Source organism: Balaenoptera borealis, assembly GCF_965194805.1.
Source record: "Balaenoptera borealis genome assembly, chromosome: 6".
Lineage (NCBI taxonomy): Eukaryota > Metazoa > Chordata > Mammalia > Artiodactyla > Balaenopteridae > Balaenoptera > Balaenoptera borealis.
The window spans coordinates 42,555,813-42,582,314 of NC_138863.1; the positions used below are offsets into that span (position 1 = coordinate 42,555,813).

The following is a 26,502-nucleotide window of genomic DNA, read 5'->3' on the forward strand; positions in this document are numbered from 1 at the left end:
AGATAAGAGACAGGCAGAAACTTTCAAAATCTGATCTGACATACTTACTGTCAAATAAGATTTTATTTATGGATTGAACCTTCATTGTAAATTTCCCAAACTGCTTCTCCAAATGAAATCCAAACAAAATTCTACCTTTATACACAACAAGAAAAAATAGAAACAACTAAATATAATTTCAACAATAATAATGAAAATAGAATGAGTAAAACATAAACATTCTCTCAAGGCCTCGCTGAAGTTGTATAAAATGATTAAATGTATGTTTCTAGTAAATTTTAGTTTTTAAATGAAGAATTTGATAAAAGATGAGGAAACGAAGGCCTTGGAGTCAGGAAAGTCAGATCTCTACTGCTCATCTTATCTGGTTTGGGCAACACTTTAAAAATTTATCAAGTCGCCCTATGTAATGAATGAAAGGCTTAACTAGTTCAAATAAGCAACACCCAGAAAATAAAATTAGAGCAGCATATTGGAGCACAATTTTTTTTCATAAAGACTAAAACTGAATAGGAGTCAAGACTCAGTACCGTGAGAGTATGAATTTATTTCCATGTCATTAGGCATATGACATTAGGCTGTCATTTGATGTTAAGACAGTCTTTTACTATTTCTAATAAAATTTTTTTTCTCTAGCTGATTAATATAGTATTCCCAAGAAAACTTCCCTAGAAGTTTTGAAAAGAAGAGCTCTAGGAAAATTAAATTTTAAAGAGAAAAAGAAAGGAAAAAAGATAGTTCCTTGAGTAGATATTTCACTATTGGAATATTAAGAAATTAATCAATTTTTTTAAATGTTGATTTTGGAAGGAAGCAGGTCTATGCAAAATTCTATATATTTTCCAGCTATTTAGTTTTATGTGTAGACTACTGAATTTGGCAGATACTGTGTTGTTTCAACTGTTCCACTGTTCACACAATGTCTCGTTAATTTTTTAGCATCTTTAAAAACAAAACAGAGTGTCTTCATTGCTCCTTTTGTTAAAGCATCATGGTATACGTTTTTCTAATTGAGTCTTCTCCTCATATCATACATCATTTCTTCATTTACTTAATAAGGTGTAGTGGATATTCAGACACTAGTTTCCAGTTTTTCGTTCACTGTAATTAGCACAGGCAATTGACAGTGAAGTCAACCTCACTCTTCCTTGTTGCATTTTATATTGAAATCTTAGGTTCATTATTTTATCTTGTGATCTGAATAAGGTGATTTTTTAGGAAATCATTTTAATTTCATGAATATGACATTTACAACTTAAATTTCATATATTAGTTAGAAACTACTTTCATTTATTTTTTCTCCTTTTGTATTTTTACTCTTCCTTTCAATTATAGGTACTTTATAGTAACTTGGAGAAAAACAAAAAAAAACAAAGCAAATTCTTAAGAGATAATTGCTTTGAGAAGAAAAAAAAGCATATAACCTTTGCTCTGAGAAGAAAAAATAGCATATAACCCATTTAATTCTGAGTTGTATTCTTTTTAAAGAGTTGTTCTGAAAGTTGTGGTAAATGAGTATTTACTTCTAGCTGCATAATCCTTTTTCATTTTTAGTCAGAGACACAACAGTGTTTTTGTTTTGTTTTTACTGAATTAATTTTTTCTAGTCTATGTGTTACTTTGCTCTGAAATACTAATGGTTTTAATTTTCTGTGATTTTTTTACTCTAGTACAAAATGACAAAAAGCTTAATAACTAGAACCTAAAAACATAGAGAGACCTGCACAGTTCCATTTCACATATCCATTGGATTGTACATAAAATACGTTTGACTTGCTACCTCTGCTATACAGAGGACGGACTTGCTCTGTATTCTGACTGAGTTCCTATTACCAAAATATCAGAGGAGCCAGAATCAGTTTCCTTTGAATTAACCAGAAGTGATTGAATTACCTGTGATTGTTTGGTTAATCCAACAGTTCTAGCTAGTGATCGTTCTAACCAGTCTCTGTAGGATATAGTCTCAATAACGTGTATTTGGTTAATAATTGGGGCATCTTTGCAAGCACTTTGGATGGTTAATGGTTATTTTTCTAATTTCTTTTAACAAAAGTTAATATAATTCCCCAATAGAGTGCACTGATCTGAATAGTGAAGCGAACAATCTTGTTTGGAAAACACTTATGTGTATGACTATCATAAATGATATCATTAAACCTCCAAATCCAAAATCACTTTAAAAATACATCAATTTTTACTTTTTAGATTGTCCTATATTCTTAAACGAATAAATATTACATTAGCATTGAAGATTAGACCTGATTATTTTAAAAATAATTTAAGTTTAGCTCATTTGCACAAGGTCATATCTGTCATTTACTGCACTTGAGGGAACATTTTTACTACAATATAAAAGGGATCTAAATGTTTCATAAAATTTACGTTAACTTGTTTGTATACATTTTATAGAGGGTTTAAAAATCTTTAACTATCGATTTGTTTATTCAGATGAAACAATTCAAAGGGCTTATTACTTTATTTAGTAAAACATGTTTACCGTGTCTTCAACATGGTCTGCAAAATGTGCATTCATTCATCAAGGTAATTTGTAGAGTAATAAGAAACAAATACTGCATACAAATCTTAAAGGTTGGCTTTTCCCATTTCAGTGACTGTATCCTCTTGTTTTAGTGTTTAAGAAAACTCATTAATACAAAGAATAATTTTGTATTATTAATTTTGAGCATAAGACCAGCTGTTTATGGAATTCTTTGTTTTCAAACAAAAATGTTTAGTTGGAAAGGCATCTACATCAAAGAATCTTTTGGATAGCCTCATACTTGAAAAATCAATTCAGGATAAATTATAACTAATTATATATGTCCGATAGGAAGGTAGTATGTGGTCATGTGTGGACCAAATTCCAAAGAATTTTAGAAAGTAGTAGAAAGAAAGGGGTTGGTGTTTCAAGTACTTATATATGTGGAGATTGAATGTTGTAAATAAGAAAACAGGTGTGTGTAGGAGGGTTAATAACATCTTCTCCACCCACAGACTTCCTTAAGCAACAAACACTGCAGTAAGGAAGAAGTATTAAAGGAGCCTCCTTTCAAAATCTAAGGGTGTGTGGGTGATTAAGGGATCATTTTTAACACCTGCTTTTCTTTCATTGTCTTTCAGTCATATTATAAAGATAAGACCATGAATATTTTCCATTACTCTTTTTTTTTATGTCTGAAACATTTATATTAACATATTTCCATACAAATACAAATATAAGATTTTTAGAAATTTCATGTAATGTCTGAAACATTTATATTAACATATTTCCATACAAATAACCCAATGAAAGTTTAGTATTAGTTGTTTTGTTTGTTTGTTGTTTTATACTGCAGGTTCTTATTAGGCATCAATTTTATACACATCAGTGTATACCTGTCAATCCCAATCGCCCAATTCAGCACACCACCATCCCCACCTCACCGCAGTTTTCCCCCCTTGGTGTCCATATGTCCATTCTCTACATCTGTGTCTCAACTTCTGCCCGGCAAACTGGCTCATCTGTACCATTTTTCTAGGTTCCACATACATGCATTAATATACGATATTTGTTTTTCTCTTTCTGACTTACTTCACTCTGTATGACAGTCTCTAGATCCATCCACGTCTCAACAAATGACTCAATTTCGTTCCTTTTTATGGCTGAGTAATATTCCATTGTATATATGTACCACATCTTCTTTATTCATTCGTCTGTCGATGGGCATTTAGGTTGCTTCCATGACCTGGCTATTGTAAATAGTGCTGCAGTGAACATTCGGGTGCATGTGTCTTTTTGAATTACGGTTTTCTCTGGGTATATGCCCAGTAGTGGGATTGCTGGGTCATATGGTAATTCTATTTTTAGTTTTTTAAGGAACCTCCATATTGTTCTCCATAGTGGCTGTATCAATTTACATTCCCACCAACAGTGCAAGAGGGTTCCCTTTTCTCCACACCCTCTCCAGCATTTGTTGTTTGTAGATTTTCTGATGATGCCCATTCCAACAGGAGTGAGGTGACACCTCATTGTAGTTTTGATTTGCATTTCTCTAATAATTAGTGATGTTGAGCATCTTTTCATGTGCTTCGTGGCCATCTGTATGTCTTCTTTGGAGAAATGTCTATTTAGGTCTTCTGCCCATTTTTGGATTGGGGTGTTTGTTTCTTTAATATTGAGCTGCATGAGCTGTTTATATATTTTGGAGATTAATCCTTTGTCCGTTGATTCATTTGCAAATATTTTCTCCCATTCTGAGGGTTGTCTTTTCGTCTTGTTGATGGTTTCCTTTGCTGTGCAAAAGCTTTGAAGTTTCATTAGGTCCCACTTGTTTATTTTTGGTTTTATTTCCATTACTCTAGGAGGTGGATCAAAAAAGATCTTGCTGTGATTTATGTCAAAGAGTGTCCTTCCTATGTTTTCCTCTAAGAGTTTTATAGCGTCCAGTCTTATATTTAGGTCTCTAATCCATTTTGAGTTTATTTTTGTGTATGGTGTTAGGGAGTGTTCTAATTTCATTCTTTTACATGTAGCTGTCCAGTTTTCCCAGCACCACTTATTGAAGAGACCGTCCCCTCCCCATTGTATATCTCTGCCTCCCTTGTCATAGATTAGTTGACCATAGGTGCGTGGGTTAATCTCTGGGCTTTCTATCCTGTTCCATTGATCCATGTTTCTGTTTTTGTGCCAGTACCATATTGTCTTGATTACTGTAGCTTTGTAGTATAGTCTGAAGTCAGCGAGTCTGATTCCTCCAGCTCCATTTTTTTCCCTCAAGACTGCTTTGGCTATTCGGGGTCTTTTGTGTCTCCATACAAATTTTAAGATGATTTGTTCTAGCTCTGTAAAAAATGCCATTGGTAATTTGATAGGGATTGCATTGAATCTGTAGATTGCTTTGGGTAGTATACTCATTTTCACAATGTTGATTCTTCCAATCCAAGAACATGGTATATCTCTCCATCTGTTGGTATCATCTTTAATTTCTTTCATCAGTGTCTTATAGTTTTCTGCATACAGGTCTTTTGTCTCCCTAGGTAGGTTTATTCCTAGGTATTTTATTCTTTTTGTTGCAATGGTAAATGGGAGTGTTTCCATAATTTCTCTTTCAGATTTTTCATCATTAGTGTATAGGAATGCAAGAGATTTCTGTGCATTAATTTTGTATCCTGCAACTTTACCATATTCATTAATTAGCTCTAGCAGTTTTCTGGTGGCAGTTTTAGGATTCTCTATGTATAGTATCATGTCATCCGCAAACAGTGACAGTTTTACTTCTTCTTTTCCAATTTGTATTCCTTTTATTTCTTTTTCTTCTCTGATTGCCGTGGCTAGGACTTCCAGAACTATGTTGAATAATAGTGGTGAGAGTGGACATCCTTGTCTCGTTCCTGATCTTAGAGGAAATGCTTTCAGTTTTTCACCATTGAGAATGATGTTTGCTGTGGGTTTGTCATATTACTCTTAACAATTATTTCTGGATTAACTAGACTTTTGATAGATCCCTAAAAACAAAAAATAAGTCCAGTAAAATAACAACTATATTTTAACTATTAAAATAATTATAAATATATTATCCTGCTAGAAGTCTGGAAGAATTCATGATTAAATTTTAGTAACATCTTATGGGAAGTTGTATGATAATGTCTGTATAAATAAAATGTCTCTAAGATATACAGCATAGATACAATGGGTATATTTTTAATTCATGAGGTAAAATGAAGCACTGGGCCTACTTATATAACTTATACAACTATATAGTTTTAAGAGAATTCTTTAATAATTAATCTCTTTAATTAAGAGATTAATGTCAGATATGTACAGCAACAAATCAAACTAAATTTACATTCGTTATTTGTATAAAGTCTGATTTTTATTTTAATAATCCAGATAATTGTTATTACGATGACTTTCACGCACAGAATCGATTATGGTATGTTTCTATTTAATGCAAAATTGTCCTGTGCAAATTATCTTTGTATAGTATTACTTGGATGTACATAATTAAGACATTTATTTCATATATACTTTGGATAGAACAAGAAATATTTACATTGCAACAAACTGTCAACCCTAGGCTGTTTCTGATAGGTAGATTGCTAAAAACTAGAAAACAGTATTGTAACAAGTTTGAGAACTTAAAAATTATTTTTAAAAAATTCTTTCTAATTTTCTAATGTCCATTGTTTCTAATGTGGATTTGATGCTATTCAGGAATTAAGTTAAATTGAACAAGCCTCCTGTAACCTGAGGGCCATGGTAAGGTTTCTGGAGCTGTAAAGCTGCATATGACACAGTTCTTTACATTCTAGGAGATTTACATGTAAATTCTTTTCTTATCACACAATGGGAAAATTATGATTCTAATTATCAAAAGAGAAATAATCCCCTGTAGAAATAAATTTTTAAGTACTGTAAATAACAAGGAATTGAATATTCATTCCATAAAATATTCTTATATCAGGCTAAGTAATGTTTTCTTCCATGTTGCTATACCCATTCCCTTTCCTGACCTCAATCCGTACCTTCTCCACCTTACTGTCATGGTCAAGTTCTGGCAAGCACATGTGCCTCACCATGTGTTTTCTCCATTGGGTACACATTACAGCCAAAGTCTGACAGGCATCAGTTGTAAGCAACTTCATCTGAAATACTGATTCAACTAAAAAATTCTACCACGTATGCAAGGTTTGAGATTTTTCCAGGGCAATACATACGGGGAGGAAGCAGAAACTATCCTTGCATTTGCTGTCCTACACCTTAGAGCTGCTCTTCTGCCTGGAGATGAGTTTATAGATATCTGAACCACAATTGAAATTTATCTCAGGTTTTCATGGAGTAGAATCCATTTTGCTTTCTCTATACCTCAAAGAGAAACAATATTGTGATGTAGTAATGAAATAGAGGTAGGATGAATGAAGATAATGGAAAATGAAATTGGAAAAATATAAAAGAAGGAGGGAAACAAAGTGAGAATGATGGAAACTGAAAAGGGAGGAGAAGCCTTTGTTACCAACATGGCTGTACTTTGTCTTCACACATGACTACCATCTTAAAAGTAACTTTTTTTCCCAGTAGAATGGTAATAATTGATTGAATTTCCAGAGAAGATTGCTTGGGAATGTGAAATGGATACCACAAACATTTTTTTCTGAATCACCCATTTGGGTTTTTAAAAACTATATCCAGGAAAATAAATGTAAGCATTGTGTGCAGTGTGGTAGACATGGCTTTGGGTTAAGAATCAGGTAATTTGTATTCTAGATTTTTAATTGGCTTGAAGGATGCCTGTTTGATTTTACTCTTAAGCTCCTTAGAGATTCGTTTACTTTATTGGTAAAGGAGAATAATATCTGCTTATAGTAAAAGATGGTTATAATAAACTAAAACTTATAATAAACAAAGAACTTTGGACTCCAAAAAATCAAAAATGAAATTAAAAGAATTTGTTACCTTTGCTCTTTTTTCCCATTTACTCTAAGAATATAATTTCTCTGAATGGTTTAATTAGAAATTTGGATCTTTTAATTAGTGATTTTTAAGTTCATGGTCTAAAGTACTGATGCTGAGATAATAAGAACTCTACAAATCCAACCACAGTATTTAGAGGAGATAGCTAGCTCTGCACCTTGAAGGGGTGTGAAATCATAGTGTTGATATGAAAGGAACTGCAGTTCTATGAGATAAATAAGAAATAAGGAATAACGTTTTAAAATTCAAAACAGTACATAATTCTTAAAACTACAATGGCAGGCATATTGCTGCCATAGAAATCTAAAAAAGGAGAAATGGGAGGGATTCACAATTTGAGGGATTCAGTATACTTACAAGGAAGAATTTTCATCAGGATGCTAAGCATTGCAGAGCTCTTCTAAGGGGATTTGAACTTTTTAGAAAGATTCTTTTAAAAGAGATGGAAAGATTTTATTATAGTTCTGCTTGATGTCAGAGCATGAATTAGATAAATCCATAAGGATGCCTAACTCAGGTATAATTGTTTGTAAAATGCTCTATGGTTTATAAAAAGCACTATCATAACATTAACTTATTTAATCACAACAGCAATCGTTGGACGTGTGGATGCTAATCAGAAAAAAAATAGCATTTTACCCACAATGCCAACCACAGTACATATGTTAACTAAGCCAGTCCTTGAATTTTAAGAAGGAAGGAAACTATAGTCTACAAGATTACCCTACCTCTTGCAGTAGCTGTTTGCAACATCTATATCAGACAGATGCCATAGTCTGTGGTTTATATAAATCATAAATCCTATCAACAGTCATATGAGATTCATTATCCCATCTTCTTACCCCCTTCCCACTCTCATTTTTATTTCTGAAACCATCTATTCTATTCAGTGTAGTACTCAAACCCTTATGGGTTTTTGTGGTGGTCTGTTATCTAAGTTCATCATACTCATCAGTCTATAATAGTTCGTCATCTATTCTCTTCTATTAATTTTCCCCTTCATCTCCCTTCCCTAATCCCATTCCTTTTCTTTGATAAGTATTCACTGTAAGGTATTTCATATACTTTATTTTTTTTTTAAAGCTTAGTTAACATACATTACTTCACATAGTTACACATTGTTTTTCTTCTTGTGTTGATAACTTTTTCTTTTTTTAAATTTATTTATTTAATTTATTTTATTTTTGGCTGCACTGGGTCTTTGTTGCTGCACGCAGGCTTTCTCTAGTTGCAGTGACCGGGGGCTACTCTTCATTGCGATACGTGGGCTTCTCATTGCAGTGGCTTCTTTTGTTGCAGAGCACAGGCTCTAAGCATGCAGGCTTCAGTAGTTGTGGCACGTGGGCTCAGTAGCTGTGGCTCCTGGGCTCTAGAGCACAGGCTCAGTAGTCGTGGTGCATGGGCTTAGTTGCTCCGCGGCATGTGGGATCCTCCCAGACCAGGGCTCGAACCCATGTCCCCTGCATTGGCAGGCGGATTCTTAACCACTGCGCCACCAGGGAAGCCCCGGTATTTCATATACTTTAACTTCTTGGAGAAAAATATGATTGTGTGAGTAACAGCAGGAACTGGTAGTTAAAAACAGAGGCTTTGGAAGTAGACTCTGGGTTTGGTCCCGGCTCCACCACTTACTAGCTATGTAACCATGGACATGTTACTTACACAATCTGTTTCGGTTTCTTCATCTGTGATCCTTGCACGGTTTCCCCGGAAGTAGACTCTGAGGCTGAGATTTGTACATTCGAAGTTCACTGAGTAGTGCTCTCAGGATCAGCATCCGTGGGAGGGAAGGATGTACGATTGGGCAGATGGAGTAGGACTGGTGCAGTTTTAAAAAGCCACAGGGGGGCCCATAAGGAGCCCTCAATATGGGATGGCCCCTGTAAGTTGTGTTTAATCAGGATGATGGGGCTGGGCCTTCCCACCCCACCACTGATCACCACTGATGTGGGTGACCCCAAAAAGAGACTGTTACCCCTGGCCAGGTGGCTCTCTTCCGCTACAGACTAGACCTGGAGAGGGACTCCGCTGGGAGCTGTCTGTGTACAATATTCCCAGCAGCTGAGAAGGGGAAGTGTGCACATTGCACCATGGCATCCTCTACGATCTGTAAAATTTAAAACAAGGAGCAAAACAGACAGAATCCCTGCCCTTGTAGAGTTTATTTCTTGTGAAAAGAGCCGAACAGTAAACAAATAAACAAAAAATATATATAGATTGTTAGATGCTGAGTGCCATGTAAGTGGGGAAAAGTGGGATAAGGGAAGGTACAGGGTTGCTAATATATTTGGGATGATCAGGAAGGCCTGGACAAAGATGAGGAGGAAATGAAGGAACAAGGCTTGCAAATAAGCGAGGGAAGGGCCCTCCAGGAGAACTGCAATGCAAAAGCTCTGAAGCAGGTGCATAACTGGGGTGTTCCAAGAAGATCACGGATGTTAGTTGGACTGAAGTGAGGGGGAGGGTGCTTGGAGATGAGGAAGAGATATGGGGGTGGCCCTGCAGACACTCCTATAGGGTTGGGCTCTTCCTGTGAGTGAGCTGGGAGCTGTTGAAGGTCTGGAGCATAGAGAATGTTGTGATCTGACTGGTGATTTTACAAGATCTGGGTTGAGAACACACTGTGTTGAAGTAAGGGAGGAAGTGGGGAAGACTTCTGTAATTAAAAGAAAAAAGATAACATTTTTTTGTCTGGTTTTCATTGCTGTTCAGGAGTCTGTGGTATATTCTCCAGAGTATCTCTTGTCTATCTCAGATGTACCAGTCTGCTACCCATCTGACCACTGTCTATGGTCCTTTACAAATAGATATCTTAGGTTGTGCAGTAGTCGAATCCATTTTTTTCTCTTAAGGTATTTTTGTATTTAGGGTTTTATTTAAGATGTCCTTCTCTTGTTTTGGTATTTGTAAGCAAGCAGAACATTTCAGGTATTACCAGACAGTATTTAATACATAGGAATCTCTCTGCACGCTGCAGTGCCTGCCAAATTGCATTTGACTTTTGTTTCAAATTTGGATTTGAAAATATAGCTTTTTGTTTTACTGTACTAGATGTACAATACATATTGTAGCATATGATTTTCAATGTGTACTTAACAAAGAGCAATTTCATTTTCTCTGGTAAATTACATACTTGTTATAGCTTTGGGATTTTAAAAAAATCCAGGAGTAAATGGAAAACTATACATTTAAATAATGTCAGCATTCTGGCTCAGTGAGTCAAACCAAAAGAATTATTCCAGTGACTTTCAGTTAGTAAACTGGTTCTGAAGATATTTTAGTTTTGCATTCTTTGCTGATCTCTCTCTGAGAAGAATAAAAAGAGAACTAACTGGATTTTAAATAAGGCTGGACCGATGCTTCCAAGAACTTGTTTAGAGATGGATCATTAAAACTGGATCTATTCCTAATTAAATATTTATTTAATATAAAAAAATAAATAAATATATTTCTTCTAAACTTAACCTTCTCCCCCATTTTCTCGCATTTTCCAGCTGCTTTTCTAACCCCTTAATTCCATAGTTTGGCTGATTGGATGGCTATTCTGACATTACCTTCTGATGGTAAAGGCCACAAACAGAAAAATCAGTATTAGTGGGATCAGTTAAAGAGGGAAACCATTTCTAGTATGGCCTCTACACAAAATTCATGTACTCTGCACATATTTGATCCTGCTTAAATTGAGAAATTTTGCATTATCTTGGAGGCATTGAATTAGGGTGAGAGTCATTTTGGACACACTGACCGTCCTCTCCAGAGACTGTAGCACTAACAGAAAACCATGACCTTTGTCAAGCAGAATTTCTGACACATTGATTTAAGTGGTAGTAGTGGAAACTTGGTGAAGAGATACATTGAGCCATATAGTATCATCTTTTCCTGAAAACTTCAAGCTTTCTGATGCAGTTTGAGATCTAATCCTTAAGGGTTGGAGAGTTTACAATGTTGAAGATTTTATTCAGTTACTCAAAAGACAACCATAATAGCAGCTTGAATGTGCTTATCTTTGAAAGTAAGTGTTATTTTTAAATATAATTAAAGAGAAATAGCTGACAGTTTAGAGAAAAAAAAGGAATTAGTAGTAGAGTTATTATACTGCCTCTTAAATAGTGGGATGATATTTAACCGTTATATTCTGGAAGCTCATGTTCTCACTGCTTTTGGTCCATGCTGCCCAACCGCGTTCAGGCATGGATTCAGGGAACACCCTTGACCTTTCATGAAGAGAGCGCTTCCTCACACCAAACTCTGCTTTGAAATAGAATGTGGCAGAGTTATAAAGCCAGTCCAACCCTATAAATCAGCACACTGTGCGAATTTTCTATTGTGAATAGGTCTCAGATCGCTATGTCCAGACCCTTACCAATCCCCTATTTCAGTCCCTAGTCATCTCTTATCTGTAACGTTAAAAAAAGCTTCCTAACACATCTCCCTTCTTCCAGTTTTGTTGTCCTAAAATTTTTCTTACTTGCACCATCAGAATGATTTATAGAAAATACTTATCTGAGCATATCATTCCCCTGCTTACAACCCAACAATGGCTGTCCATCATCCTTAGAATAAAAGTCAGTCTTCACAGTAGGAGGTACAAAGACCTCCAGAATTGCTCCAGTACCTGCCTCTCCATCCTTGTCATTAATCTTCTTCACCTCAGAGTTGACAACTCCAGTGTACCTTTTCACTGAGAGTAGTTCATTGGGATACAACGTCAATAGATTTCATGCCTCTTTGCTTTGCTAATGCTCTTCCCTCTTCCTGAAAGCCGTCCCATGCTTTTGCCTAAATATTATTCATCTTCCAAGACTAAATCAGGGATAATATAATCCAGCAAGATTTCCTTCAATCTGCTGATTGGACTAAATACAATTCTACTTTGTATCACCAATCTGGTTCATTGAAATAGCCTGCTTGTATATGTGCCTAGAGCTAATTATTAATACCCCTAAATGCAGACCACAAGGCCACGTGCTTAGTAGGATCTCATTAAATATTTGCTCTGCTGAACTAAAACCAACCAAAAAAAAGTGTGCTTAAATTTTGAAATGTTTCTCTTCACATTTGTGTACTACAGCTTAAATTATTTGAAATTCTGAAGTAAAAGTTAAATGTGAAGAGTTTTGTGTGCTAAAATAACTGTAGAATTATTTTAACTTAACAGAAAAGGACTAAAAAAAAACAAAACAAAAAGTAAGAGAATGATCCATTCCACCAATAATAAGGCAAGAAGATGATATTCACAAGCCTAAAACAACTTCAGAAATAAGCACCTGCTTATCCAGAACCTAAAGAAAATCAAGGGAATCCAAGAGGAGCCTAGCAAAAATATAGGCTGCAAGTTTAAGCTAAAAGGCTTTGCATTTCCTTTGGATTTTCTATCAGTGCATGGCATCTGATACTAGTAATATCAATTTGTTCATTTGTGATTTACCTCATTCTCCTAAAAGTAGTGTGCAGAGAAAAAAAAAAATGAAGTTATTTTAAGATTCTAGTTAGTTTGTAGGTAACTGAGGTAATTTTACCCTATGTGAATACTTTATCCCACATCCAAATTACTTATTAAAATACCAAATGACTTTGGCCAGAAAATAGAATCGTCTGGAAGTCCATTTGGTACCTTCATTTAATTTGACATTGAACCAAAACAAAAAAACCAAAAAAAACCTGGAAAAAAAGCCTGTCTTTTCTGAGTTTTCAAGGAATTATAATGATTACCCCACATAAAATGTACTTTAACCATAGAATAATATTAGTTGGAAAATAAAACACTGGGTATTAGTTCTTTAGAAGTAGAAAGTTTCTTAATTTAACAAAATACGAAAGTAGAACCCTGTGAGCTTCAGCTTTCAGCTTATGAAATATGCAACAGTATGTGGAGGGGGAAAAGGGAGTCTCCATACGATGCCATGGAGATTCTAGAGGAAATGATTTTAAAGTAAGTCACTGCGCTGTCATCAGACTGAAAGTAAAGATGCAACCAGCAGAATTTCATAGAACTGCGCCTGGCATGTAGTAGGTGCTTGATAAATATTTGTGAAATTAGTACATGGTTGAATGAACGGGCAGAGCAATGTCAACTCCTACAATAGCAATTAATTGATGCATGTGTGAACAAGGAGACCACTCTCCCACCTCCCAGTAACTGCTAACTACGGCCCTCGACTCAGAGTGGGCATCAGAAATACCATGAGATGTCATTCCTCAAGAAGTCCACGGAGTGATTCTATTTCTTCCACCAACTCTGAGTCACAGCTCTTCCCCACATCCCCATGGTCTTTTTTTTCCCATCTATTTCCCCCATGAATGAAACTGGAACAATATGGTAATGTTGTGCTCAGATATAAAAGAAGATATTTATAGGTGATAAAAAGGAGATTTTGGAGAAACAAGATAAGAGAGCAATCTGGTAAGAGAGAAAAGGACTTTTCAATGTAAAATGTCAGAAAAAGAGAGAAAGCAGCGATTTTCAACGTTTTGTGGAAAGAGATTTTTTAGTGTCTGTGTAAGGAACAAAAAATGTGGAATGTTAAATAGCTTCAGACTTGGGTAGGCTGTGCTAATGTTTTTTTATATGTTCCAACTCAACATTTCTTTCCATATTAACACAGCAAATATTTACTCATTTAGTGTATTTCTCCCTCAATAGTTTCTATACCCCAACACATACATGTTTTGAGAAGAAAATCAAGAAAAACTTGTTCCAAGCGTAGAGTTTCTTCCTAACTCTACCCTGCACAGATTTTTCTCACCTATGTACCATTTAAGGCTGCCAGAGGATATTTCATTAGGAAAAATAGATTTTGTTCTTGCCAGACAAGACAAAGGTTGAAATCAATGCTTCATACTGCTAAGTAAGAGATCTGACAACTTTCCCTTACTTTTGAAATGTGTTCAGTAGAACTTGAATGCCTCAAGATGCTATTATACCAGAGGGTATCCAGTTAAGTGAGATGGAGAAATGGAGCATATTTTGACCCATTCTGAAGAGTCACAGATAGGGCGACTAACTTGCTCCAATTTGCCCAAGACTTTTCCAGTTTTCACATGGAAAATCCTGCATCCCAGGAAATTCCACAGTCTTGCAAAAACAAGGATGATTGGTCACCTTAATCACATAGGCAAGGCTAAGAAATCTTACAGTAAAGAAGCTTGCTAAATTTTGTTTGAACAATATTTTAAAAGAACACCTGACCATGAAACATTTTTCTTAAACAGATATATTAAAAATCAAAGGAATTAGTAATCTGCGTTACACACTTTGGGAAACTCTGCTTCAACCCCATCCATTTGTCTCTTTGCCCCTGCAATCTCATTAGCGGTATTCTCTTTATTGCCCTGTCTTGCAGGGCATATGGAAACCTTCAGGAATGATCTACTGATTGTAATTGCTTGAGTCTCCTTCTGAACCTTAGACTACTTAAGCCTTAAGCTGGAAACTTAAAAGAATTTCCATATAGAAAGTATTTCATCACTTCGAAACCATTTTCTTTTCTCAGTCTCTTTCACAAATATTTACCTGTCTTAATGCAGATCTTTTAGGAATTTCTGCAAGAAGGTAAGGAAAATCTATAAAAGATCTATATTCCAAGTTCTTTTCTTATTTGCTATTATGTAATTCTGGATGAGTCTTGAATATATGTTGGGCAGTATGCATACATTAAAAATATATATATTAGTAGAGAGTTTGGGGGCTGCCATTCTATGACAACATAAGCATTCACGGAACTCTCCTCTGATCCCTCTCTCTGTAGGAATAACCATACCTGAGGGGAGAGGACAAGGAGATAAAAATGCCTAGAATGGAATATAAACCTTTTCAATGTTTGGGAAGGGAGAAGAATTCAGATCTAGAGCCGCTTAGTTCCATTCAACCATTTTCTTTTTTTAGCCAACAGTTCAAGGCTTGATATGGTCGAGCACAACCTATACTTGCCACTGCATCACAAACTAGTACAGGTGCCTCTTCCTGCACCTGCAAATTTGGTCATAGAAGGCAAAGCCCATTTTAATGAACTACAAAGGATTGGCTGAGTGGATTCATGAAATGGACTCCGTTACACTGAATAATGTATTTGTTTCAACAAAGACTTAAATTTTTCTAAATTCAGAGATTTTTTTTCTAACTTTTTCTAAGTAGTTTTCAGCTCTAAATATCTGAGAATTAAAAAGTACTATTTCTGACATTTCTAGCACACTGTATTTACTGATAATGCTGAGGGAGCATTCCTTCTGACAAAATTCCTAATTTTTGTACCTCTGGGACAAGGCCAAGCAAAAGAAAAATGCTTTAGCTGCATACTACTCCCTGAGGTTACTGAGAATGAAAAGGAATAGCTGGAAAAGTACTTCAAATAGTGTATTGCTTTTAGCTGTGCTGCTTTCAAACTGGGCAATTATAGAAACACTGATAGAGACACATCAGTGCTAATTTACATATACATATAATCGCATGAATCACTAAAGTTCATATAGCTTATCTGTTCCAATAATTGATAAGCCCAGTGTAACAATCTAAAGACTGATTTATACTGTCTTTTATTAAGATACTTATAATGATCATGTACTCTGTGTCAGGTATTTTATAGCCGCATAGTAAATACTTGTTACAACTCTTCAAGAAAGACATATCATCTCCATTTTCCAATGAAGAAAATAAAAGACACAAAGGTTAATTTACTTCTCCACAACCATGTAGTTAGTGGCACAGCCAAGCTTTAAACCCAGGCCCCTGAAGCTCCATGGTTACTCTTTTCTCCACTGTCTCCTGTGTAGTCTGCCATATTTTCAAAAGTCAGAGATTTAAAATGAAAATATATAACCTTTCATATTAAAATATGTTAAACATTTATTAATTTGATTAAAAGGAGGCCTCTGCTGTTTAATAGGAATTTTGCGCTAATCAGAGAAACATCTACGCTTTTTGTTTTGTGTGATGTGACTTTGGCTTATTAGTCCTTTGCACACACACACGCACACACATACACAGTTTTGTTTTTGTTTTTTAACTGAGAGCATTTATTCCACTAGCATTTATTGATAATACAGTACTTGCCTCTGTGTTACATTAAATACTCTCTTTATTTGATACCATGGCACAATATTATACTTTGTGACAGTCATGTTTTAGATGCTTGAGATACAGAAAAAAAGTCCCTGTTTGTGAAGCTTATTTCTAAAGGAAAGAAACAGGCATAAGTTGTTTCTTATAAATAAACAAGAACATTTCAGAGAATAATAATTTCTTTTAATAAAGTAAAACAGGGTGACATAATTCTGAGTGACTGGGTTTTATGGGAAGAGTGAGATTTGCAATGAACGCCTGAATTATAAGAAAGAAATGTGCACCAAGAACCCGAGGCAGGGTACTCAGAGCAAAGAGAAAAGCAAATGCCAATGCCCTAAGGGAGACCTTAGTTAAACCCGGAAACAGAAAGAAGGTAAGTGTAGTTTGAACACAGTGATTGAGCAAGAAGATGGTAGAAGAAGAGAGTGGAGAAGTGATAAAGAATTTGGCTTTTATTTATAGTGTCATGGGAAGTGTTTGAAGGAGAGTAATATAATCTGGCTTATATTTTTAAAAGACTGCTCTGGCTGCTGTGTGGAAAATGAATTATAGATGAAAAAAGAGAGGAAGCAAAGAAATCAGCAAAATGGATTATTGTCCTAGAATAGGTAAAGATGGCCCTGATCTAACTAGGGTGGTGGCAAAAAAGATGGTGAGATGGTGACAGATATTCTGGTGTCCCAAGTCTACTCAAATTACCTTTCATTTCTTTCCATATTGGCATTGGTGTGAACAAAAATGTTATATGCCAATGCAAAGAAGGATCTGGAAAGGAGAAGGAAAAAAGATAACAATCCTCTACCTCATTTTGTGCTCTTGAAATTCTCCATACACATTCAGCATGAATGAATATATAGGTTTACTTTTAAGACATGAAAATGTTTCATAAAAAGCATCATTTTAAAAAACCAAAGCCCATACATTAAGCCTACTGTATTCATCTAAGGCAATTTTCTCAGACTTCAAGAGGGAAGCAGATTGAGGTACTTTTGGGATTTTCAACCAGTGGCTTTTCAATAAAGCCTGCATCTATTGATGTTTTTGTTTTTCATTTACCATTTTAAATTTATACCACTTAAGCATCATCACTGGTATGGCAGTAAAAGGTAAAATATAAAAATAGACAGCTCTATAATTTGGCTTTTAAATGGCTTTATGTATTTATATTCTATGTAGGATATGTAACAGATTGTGATAACAGAATCAGGTATAATAAAATTGCAGCCTTACAAATATAGCAAATATCATGAAACAGCTCCCTTCTGCTGACTGAGAGAGTGGGAGTTCCACTTCTTTCATTATATTTTTTTCTGTAACAGCTTATCACTAGCAGCACCTTTATAGCAATTCTCCTGCTTTGTCAGTGTGAATGTCCCCACCATAGCACTTTACCTATATTTGCCATTGATTCTTGCATTGTATTTCCTTCTCCGGAGACAACCAATTTGAGTGGCTTGAAATATAAAACTTATGGTTCCACCTTTAGTTTCCCATTTCACGTAGCAATATAGTGAAGTCACTTTCAAATGCAGAAAACCCAAGGCCCTCAGATAGACTTTGTTCAGCCTCCATGGTGTTACTCTATTTTATTTCTCCAAAGCCCTTCACATGTGCTGTTAGAGGGGAAAATTCTACTATTTGTCTACAGTGTCACTACAATTAAGTTCTGCTTGTTACTACATCTGAATGCAAGTGAGGACACCAGAGCATACTGATAGTGACAGCCATCTAGTTCAGTCACCTGTCCACTTGGATGGGAGCTTGAAAGGTACTGTCAAATATTTGTAAGCATGTCATTTGAATATTTCTTTCAGAGAGATTATTTGAGAGTGAGTAGAGTTGTTTTCCTGTTTTGTTTTGCTTGCGGTTGTTGTTTGTTTTTTTAAAACTTATTTAGCTTTTCCTCCTCTTCAACCCTAAACTGCAACTCTGTTTTACTCTACAACTCACAGATGGGATTCCTTACTGGATTCATGAAGAGGGAACAGTGTTGTACCAGTAGGGGGAGCTCATATCATGCCTATTTTGTGGGTTGTAGAAAAGTTACTTTGTAGGTTCGTGTAGTTAAGGTGGAGCTATTTTAACTCTAAAAGCAACAAAGATTTTGGGTTGGAATAAAAGTTATTTCCTCCAATTGAAAAGTGAAAATTTGCTAAAGTTGTAAATCTCAACTACAGTGAGAGTTTAGGTGGCTTTGGTTAATGAATCTGCATGCTGTGGTTGAATTTTTCAGAAAGCTGAAATGTGGAGGCTTTAAAACATGTTGAAAGATTTCTTTCTTGGTATGTATTATCAAGAAAGTAATACATACATCTTAGTATGTATTACTTCCCTCCATAAATAGCAGACGCAGCCCCTGATTTTAAGGGTTTTTGTCTGTTCATTTATGACTATAGGTCAATATAAACATGGCAGGTGCAGGTGTGAGCGGCAGTGGAGATGGGGTTGAATGGATACTGCTTGCACTCTTAAACTTGCTTTTCTCATAAATATCTCTTAAGCAAGTTTGCTTTGGGGCCATTTGCCTTTCTCACTAAACTGGTGTTAAGCATCGTCTGACAGGCACCAGGATCATGATTAGCTAACTTTCACCCAAATCAATAAGGAAGCAGGGCCTGAAGCATCCTTCTCCCACTCCTTTTTCTTCTGTAAGGTTGTTTTGACTGTCCTTTGAGTTGTCAGCACCCTTCAAACTGCTCTCTGTAATTCTGCAATCTCTAATATGTGAACATCAAGCCCCTCATGGCACTGAATGTACTTTTCCATTTCCCCCGTATTTAACGTGTTCACAGGAAATGCTTGTTCTTTACACTTTATTGAGCACCTATTTAAAGCCAGGCACTGAGCAAGAGACAAGAGATTAAATATCAAAGATGAACAAGACAGGTCTCTACCCACAACAAACTCATGATCTAGGCATTTCTCCACTTGGTGTGTTTGGAAGAGGATGGCTCCAAAAGCTGTTTTCCTCATCAGAAGAAAAGGGCACAGTTGTCTCCAAACTGGTCCGAATGTTTGACTTTCAAACCATTCCTGACTCAAGCCAGTTGACTAATTGCTTACATTATGCATAACAAATTTGAAAGTCTTTGAATTTGCAAGTACACAATGCTGCATTTGGATGGACTTTACTTATGTAACCACTTCTGTCATACAATTTTCATCCAAATGAATGTGCGATTTCACAGGTTGAATCTGTTGTGGAAACACTGGTGTGGAAGTGGCAGAGTGGGAGGGAGGAGCAGGGAGGAATGTGAGGGGGATGGGAAAAGGAGACTGGAAGATGGTAAAATGTCCCTGGGCATTTACTCTGCTTCCTCAGGGTGAGCTCCACAATTGTCTAGCAATTTTCTAGCAGTAAAATAACTGTCCTATGGTTGATAAGGCTTTAGCATGACAGAGTGATGACCCTAGACTGGATTCTCAGGTTTAAATAGCTTTTTGGTTCCCACAAGGCAAAGCTCTTTTCTCCTCTCTCTTCAAAATAGACTTTCTTCTGCTGTCAGCTTTGCTGCTGCTTATTGTTCCCACTTCAGTGCTTAATTATTATGGCATCAGTGCTGCAGCAGTGGCCTCTTTCCCTGTTCTTCCCACATTTCTTTTTCCATGTATCTTATTCTTCCTGACTTGGACCCACCTGAAGAAGCTGTTCCATAAACATTGTCAGTCCTGCATGGGCAGACTGACCATGGCCTTGTGTGGAGGCTATTATATCGTGGAATGCATGTAACTTCAACTTCAGGGCCCCTCATTTTGCACAGGCCCCTTCCAGGCCTCTATACATAGTTGAGCATTTGCGGCATTGTTTTATTTTTTTCCACAGAAGTGCCACAAAATTGTATAAGCTCAGGCTCTACAGAAACTTGGGTCTGTCTCTGCCCATGAGTTTTAGTAATCAGATCTTTGGCTTACTTTTCAATTATTGGGTTGGCGAAAAGGTTTGTTCGGGTTTTTCTGTAAGATCTTATGGAAAAACTCGAATGAACTTCTTGGCCAACCCGATATTTTGTTGTTTGCTGTTGTTGTTGTTTTGTGGTTCTGTAGGTAGATTGTTGCAGTGCTGGTTCTTTTCTCAATGAATATTTTTAATTTGGTTTTTTGTTTTCCCAAGCAGCTTCTTAGTCCAGAGTTGTGTCACAAGGTTTTCTAATAGAGTTTAATGGCCTTTTCAACAATTCTGATAAAATATGGTATCTTAAATCTCTATCACTAGGAATTATGATATAGATATCACATGAATGTATTCAACAAATTGCACAGCATTTGATCCAAACCAAATGGTGATATACACCATTAATATGACTCACTCAGAGACTCATATTTCAGGCTCAATAATGACTTTGAAACTAGGCTCCTTGCAAAATCTACGGGGTATTTTCTCAATTCCACTCACCTTGACCTCCTTCCCACATATACACACATATTTGCTCCTCCTCAGGGGTCTAAGACTCTCAAAATTTTAGAAGGCAGTTCCAACAGGGCGCCTCTTTCTCAGGCAGTAACGTCACAGTGGAAAACATCCAAAGAATACTAAGCCTCTGGCAATCATAAAGTCTGGCTAAGGCATTGCGAAAGGACATGGTGACCCAGTACTTCTCACTGGCCCTATTACTTTTCGTCATCAGCCCTGGTCTCAGACAAAACTGAAGTTCAAGTCCTTGGTTTCAACTTCTAGGTCTCAAAAAAACTGATATGGCAAATGACTTTCATTCATTAATTCAACATTTTATGTATCAGGCACTTGTTCTGGGGATATAGAAGTGAATAAAACAGGCAATAATATTAACGTGGTAGTGAAGTTTAGTGGAGCAGGGCAGTGAGGTAAGAGAGGTTGAAGGATGGAGAAGGACTTTTTAATTATCTGGAGTATTTCCTTGAGGCACATCTACAAACTTTCAATACTAAGCAGTTAGAGTAGCCCATTGCTCAAAGGGACTGCTATGACAGTTCTTTGCATTACCAAATTTTATTAGATGTTGGGTCCATACAGAGGTTAAGCTATACAAGACAGTAAACTGAATATGAAGTCATTAAAAATTCAGTTTTATGTTATTCTTTTGGGTGTCACGAGAGTAGCAAAACTAGCACACTCAGTTCCCTGAATCACGGCTTCTCATAAAGATGAGTCATGGTGAATGAAAGGGACCATATTTTAATGAACCAATCTGGTTACTGTAGCTCATCTTTGCTCAGCAGCAGACTGCCTAGGGAACAGGAGACAATCTATTTTTCAAATGAAGAATTAGTCCCCGATGCCATCCTTCTGTCTTGACTCCCTTCTCAACACTATCTGCTCTATTCCTTCTTGAATACACTCTTGCCTTGGGGGTTTTCCTTCACTACAAATAACAGTAGCAGAAACAATCTTGATTATTGTGGTTGCAATTCCCCATTTGGCATTTGTTAACAAATAAGAACCAAATATTTATTATGCATCTACTATGTTTACAGCACAGTGGGCTTAGGAAAGAATCTTATAAGATAATCTCTTCTCTTTGAAGAGGAGCTTATAGTCCTTTAAGGGGGTGAAAACATACATGTATGAAACAATCATCAGACCAAAAAGCGTGATGTATAGTCATTCAGAAAGGAATGATTGGTCAGATGGTAAGATGGTAGGTAGTTAGCAGGGAGAACCTCAAAAACAAGAGAGGACATGAGTTAAACTTTAAAGTAGTTTAGGTTTTGAAAAATTTAGCATTTTTTTCATTTTCCAATTTGCTTTCTTTTTAAATTCACACACTAAACATTTCCTCTTGACACATGGATAGTGCACAATTATTTTTTATTCCTGGCTTCAGCCGATCATTCTATGAGTGGTTTTAGTTATTTTTCTAGCTCTAGGAGAGGATTCATACTTTGAATGCTTAGTTTTGAGTCTCTTACTGATTCTAGAGGTACTGAAGTGTAGAGTAATACCTTATGCTGCAGGGAACTATAGTGGAGACAAAAAGATAGGGGAATACAATGGAGAAAAGACAGCCTCTTCAATAAGTGGTGCTGAGAAAACTAGACAGCTACATGTAGAAGAATGAAATTAGAACACTCCCTAACACCATGCACAAAAATAAACTCAAAATGGATTAAAGACCTTAACGTAAGGCCGGACACTATAAAACTCTTAGAGGAAAACATACACAGAACACTCTATGACATAAATCACAGCAAGATCCTTTTTGACCCTCCTCCTAGAGAAATGGAAATAAAAGCAAAAATAAAAAAATGGGACCTAATGAAACTTAAAAGCTCTTGCACAGCAAAGGGAAACATAAACAAGACGAAAAGACAACCCTCAGAATGGGAGAAAATATTTGCAAATGAAGCAACTGACAAAGGCTTAATCTCCAAAATTTACAAGCAGCTCATGCAGCTCAATATCAAAAAAATAAACAACCCAGTCCAAAAATGGGCAGAAGACCTAAATAGACATTTCTCCAAAGAAGATATACAGGTTGCCAACAAACACATGAAAGAATGCTCAACATAACTAATCATTAAAGAAATGCAAATCAAAACTACAACGAGGTATCACCTCACACTAGTCAGAATGGCCATCATCAAAAAATCTACAAAAAATAAATGCTGGAGAGGGTGTGGAGAAAAGGGAACCCTCCTACACTGTTGGTGGGAATGTAAATTGATACAGCCACTATGGAGAACAGCATGGAGGTTCCTTCAAAAACTAAAGATAGAACTACCATATGACCCAGCAGTCCCACTCCTGGGCATATACCCTGAGAAAACCCTAATTCAAAAAGAGTCATGTACCACAATGTTCATTGCAGCTCTATTTACAATAACCAGGACATGGAAGCAACCTAAGTGTCCATTGACAGATGAATGGCTAAAGAAGATGTGGCACATATATACAATGGAATATTACTCAGCCATAAAAAGAAATGAAATTGAGTTATTTGTAGTGAGGTGGATGGACCTATAGTCTGTCATGCAGAATGAAGTAAGTCAGAAAGAGAAAAACAAATACTGTATGCTAACACATATATATGGCATCTAAAAAAAAAAAAATGGTTCTGAAGAACCTAGGGGCAGGACAGGAATAAAGACACAGATGTAGAGAATGGACTTGAGGACATGGGGAGGGGGAAGGGTAAGCTGGACGAAGTGAGAGAGTGGCATGGACTTATATATACTACCAAATGTAAAATAGATAGCTAGTGGGAAGCAGCCGCATAGCACAGGGAGATCAGCTCGGTGCTTTGTGACGACCTAGAGGGGTGGGATAGGGAGGGTGGGAGGGAGATGCAAGAGGGAGGAGATATGGGGATATATGTATATATATAGCTGATTCACTTTGTTATAAAGCAGAAACTAACACACCATTGTAAAGCAATTATACTCCAATAAAGATGTTAAAAAAAAAAAAGATAGGGGAAGTTAGCAATTTTCAGTCTCATCACTATAACCACAGGTAATTTTTATGACTTGTGATATTCTGATATAAATGCGTTAAGGTAGATTTTGAATATATTATTTTCCACTGAGTATCATATAGTATTATTTTGAAGATTTGATAAGCTCCAACTATGTGCCATGTAATGTACTTTTCTGATGGCTAAAATGCTGGCTAGTATCAGAGGTAGCTAGTTTTCACATTAAAAATGATACATCTAGATTTACAAACTTCTTGATACGTGGTATATTAGATGTATAATCTCTAAAACATATATCCAAATATCCAAATAAGGGCTGTTCTTCAATTTGATCCTTCATGGAACTATAATCACACTTGAATAATAATGCTATCAGTCAATAGATTTTCTAAGTCTGTGTTTTAGACTTTCTTAGAGAGCCAGTATACAACTGCACAAATTTCCTTACGTTACTGTGAAATCTAATTTAAAGAAAAATGGCATTGCTCTTCTTGGTCACCTGCCTTATTCGTTCATATGACAAACGTTTGCATGGTCTTCCTACCCTCAGTGTTCCAGGCCCTGTGACAGGGAGGCACAGATCCTGCCTCTAAGGAACTCAGCACCAGTGTAAGAGGACAGGCAAGAGTGTGGCAAATGATTATGAAGCCAAGGGCCGTCAGAGACAGAGGAAATGGCATGTAAATACATGGAAGTGTGGAACAGCATGGCATTTTCAGGGAACAACAGATGGTTTGGCATGACTAGAAAGTAAGATGCAGGGAGAGGAAGGGTGCACATGATGCTAAAAATGTTATTTTAAGCCAGACAATGAAAGATTTTCTTAAGTTTAAAAAGACTTTGTATTATCAAAGATTTTATCTGTCCCTTTTGCCATAGTCTAGAAAGCTGCTTTACTTTTACTAAAATTTGAAAGATTCAGTACAGGAGGAACAAATGGTATATTTAAGCCTAGAAGTGCAATATGTGGTATCAAAGTGGTGTCTTCTTGTGAGCTAGTTATTTCCCTGTTCAGTCCAAATAATTAAGAAGACCACAGAGGGTACTGAAACTCACTTTTATGTGTGTTTTTATTGTTTTGATACTTAAAATGCCTTGTTCTATCTAGTTTCTACAACAACCTCATAATAGACATTCATCTCCCCATTTTACAGATGGGAAAACTGAGGCTCAAGGGAAAAAATGCCCAAGGTTTCCAGGTTTCTAAGAGACAAAATCAGGATTCAAACATAGATCTGCCCATCACCAAGGTTAATGGTTTATACTGCACTGGCACGTTTCCTTAGTCAGGCTTCCTTTATATCATATTTGGATGTGAACACACTCTGTTCTGAAGGAAATTTAAATCCTCAACTGTCCCATGTGTCAGGAAATGTTAACGTCGATTTCCCTAAATCACAATATTTATATTAAACATTCTGGAGGTTGCCAGGGAGACAATTTCATAGCTATCCAATCTTCAGCTTTCTATACAAACTGTATCTTGGCCCATTAATCCTCAAATTCGGGTAAAGAACAAGTGGGAATATTACAAAGTCTCTAAGTAAGACGAGGCTCTTGAGCATGACCTTAGGAAACGTCTCTTGATCTCAGTTCCTCGTCTCCAAAATGAAGGGTTTGGACTAACAACCTCAAGAGTCCCTTTGCGTGGCCTCAGGTTTCTGCACAGAGTCCAAAATAAATAGCATTTAATTCTATAGATACAGTATATGCTGGCTCAGAGGTGAGAGAACACTGTAGCTGTGATTATTTATAACTGCCAAATTCAGAATCAGATTTGAGAACTGTGATTTTTGTGTTTATTTTTAAGTACTCTCATGGCCTGCATATTTCTGGCATCTGTAGGATTTGTTACTGGTGATATACCTGGTTTATAAACAGAAAGTTGTTCTTTAAAAACAAAGTACCTGTGTTTAATTTTTAAATCAATGGAAAGAAAATAATCAGGAGTACGTGGCATTGCAGAGTGCCAGTTACTCTGGGGAGGTAGTAGGTTGGAGGGGTTAAGGCTGCAGGCTCTGTGGCCACACTCCGTGGGTATATAAGTCCTGGTGCTGTCACTTCCCAACTGTGGACCTTTCAGCAAGTGAATTCCATGCTCTGTGCCTTCATTTTTTCATCTGTAAAACAGTTTCTGCCTCATAGGGTTGCTGTGAGAATTAAATGTGCCAGTGTATATATAGTAGCTAGAACAATACCTGGTCCATAGGAACATACAGGAAATGTTTCTTGTTAGCATTTTTGGATAAGAGATCATTTATTTGAATTAGAGAAACAATAGAATTAATGGATGAAATACAAATATTGAAGGTAAACTCCAAGAAACCAGGGGTTTTTATATCTTTCTTTCACAGCTATATCCTCAGAGCAACCTAAGTGCCTGGCTCAGATTAGGTGTTTCGTAGATATTTGTTGAATGAAAGAATAGGTCAGTTCTAGACAGTGTTGAAAGTTATGTTATCCTGTTTATTCCAAACTTTCCCCTGTGTTTCAATGTTTCTTATGTTCAAAAGCATTATACCGTATGCTCTAAATCATATAACATAATGAATGATAACTAACAGCTTTAGTCTCTAGATTGGCTCCTGTTTCAGTTTCTT

The 26,502-nt window shown here is 36.2% G+C and overlaps 1 protein-coding gene across 1 annotated transcript in view; it reads left to right on the forward strand.

The window, feature by feature from the left end:
- The window catches only part of TMEFF2 (transmembrane protein with EGF like and two follistatin like domains 2), a 246,624-nt gene that overhangs the window by 16,183 nt on the left and 203,939 nt on the right, over positions 1-26,502 (forward strand). The gene's annotated exons all lie outside the window — the stretch shown is intronic.